Below are 2,087 nucleotides of genomic sequence, written 5' to 3' on the forward strand. Positions count from 1 at the left end.
GCTACGACAAATTTTAGCAACAGATTTTTCCATCGGTAATTAGTAACCGATCACCGACGAACATACTTTTTTGCAAAAAACTTACTGACAGAATAACTGACTAACGGACTAACGATGAAATTTAGGAAAAACTCACTAATAGATTACCGATAGATTTTATGTGACAGGTTGGCAGCGCATTTTTACATTATAAAAAAATATATAAATTCATGAAGAAATTAACAATAATTACATATTCAACAAATGAAAAATCTTGAAACATACATCAAATCTCTATTTTAAAGCCAACAAATATAAATTCACCAAATGGGTATTCATTACTCATTCATTCATTGTTTACTTTACTTCTCAATGCAAAGACAAAAACCAAAACCATATTACTCATTCATTCATTGTTTACTTTACTTCTCCATGCAAAGATAAAAACCAAAACCATCTTGAAAAGTAATTCCACCTTGAGGACCCACCACCTACATTTCTAACAAAGATGTTCCTTTGAATGTCACCATTGATGGAATAAAATCACTTCCAATAATGGAATCAACAATAGATGTGAAGCGTTTCTGTTACAATCAGTGAAAACCTGCAGAAATAAAATAAATGGCAATCTATTGATTAATCTGTAGCATAATAATAATAAAAACACTATTTTATAGTTTATAGTTTATACTCACATGAAAGCGACACTTTGTCGTCGTCGGAAACATCTTTCCCAAGGAACACAATCCACTTCACATCGGAATTGGTGATTCCGATTCTGATTCTTCCGAAATGAAAGCACACCTTCAGATCAACAATCTCATATTAAATCATGTGAAAAACGTTGGAAATTTGAGCAAATTGAGATTCAAATTAACAAACCTTCAGATCCATCTTCTTACGTGCCCTCAAACACCCTATATGATATTCCCTTTCACACTGCAAGGAGGATAAATCTAACAATCAGAAATGAAAACGCAGCATAAATGGATTTTTTTTGAATGACCATTTTAACCTTGGACCAAAACTAAAACAAGCACTATACTACAGGGACCAAATTTATTGATATATATTTACGGAATACGCATGTCAAGATCTAGTGATCAGATCTACAACTTCTGTCAACATCGCCATCATCTCCGAACATCATTCAGTAAGAATGGAACAAAATGTCAGATTTAGACTGCTGAAGCGTTACAAGATATAGCATAAATTGGAAAGTTGAGAATTAAAAATTTATTGGCATCAAAAAAGACGTTTTATAAACTTACCTTGGAAAGGCTAATGTACAGTGGCCTCTGGACAAACCCACAAACAGGACTCTTGAAATGCTATGAACACCTAACTGGTACCGATCTGATTCTACTAGACTGACAACAGATCAAGAAATAGTATGAGTGACAGGCCAACAACATAAACTTCGAAACACCAAAAAAAGGACAAAACAGTTTCGAAACACACGATTCAGAATGGTATAAATTAACGTATCAGTTAACTTACATGTTTTTTGTTTTAAAATATTGCGGATCTTCGCTAGTTTTTGGATCTATAAGCATGATAGAGATTTATTTTTTTATTTTTTTACGTAATCGACACATAAAAGTCTTGGTGATTATGATGACCGAAAAAGACGCAGATCGATAACTTTATCAAAACAAAGGATGATTTTCAGAAAAAATATATCGTGTGAATGCTATTAGATTCACAGGGCCGATTATGACAGCGGCTGTGAAATTGTATAAACTGAAACTGAACATCTAATATATATATATATATATATATATATATATATATATATATATATATATATATATATATATATATATATATATATATATATATATATATATATATATATATAGTAAGAAAAGTGTGGGCGTCAACCCTAATCCTGATCTCTAGCGATGGTGATTTGCATCCACCTCCCCTAAAATTTTACATTTCTTCACATACAGCCCAACCATTACGCAAAATGACAGTTTTGTTGCTTGATGAGTAAAGTGGCACTTGCTTTTTTATTTGTAGTTTTTTTTAAGAGCTCTTATTTGTAAATGACCATAGTAGTCCTTACTATACATAAATATTTTTTTAACAGCTCCTATTTATAA

General features: G+C 31.5%; 1 long non-coding RNA gene across 1 annotated transcript; it reads right to left on the reverse strand.

Annotated features, from left to right (window-relative positions):
• Positions 1-382: 382 nt before the first annotated feature.
• Positions 383-1,694, reverse strand: LOC145000533 (uncharacterized). The gene is made up of 5 exons (XR_013661254.1): positions 1,480-1,694; positions 1,251-1,349; positions 862-918; positions 675-783; positions 383-583 (listed from the first exon to the last, which is right to left on the reverse strand). It is a non-coding gene; the product is annotated as an uncharacterized LOC145000533 (long non-coding RNA).
• Positions 1,695-2,087: the final 393 nt, after the last annotated feature.

The sequence above is a fragment of the Lactuca saligna genome, chromosome 1, assembly GCF_052625555.1.
Source record: "Lactuca saligna cultivar CGN05327 chromosome 1, ASM5262555v1, whole genome shotgun sequence".
Lineage (NCBI taxonomy): Eukaryota > Viridiplantae > Streptophyta > Magnoliopsida > Asterales > Asteraceae > Lactuca > Lactuca saligna.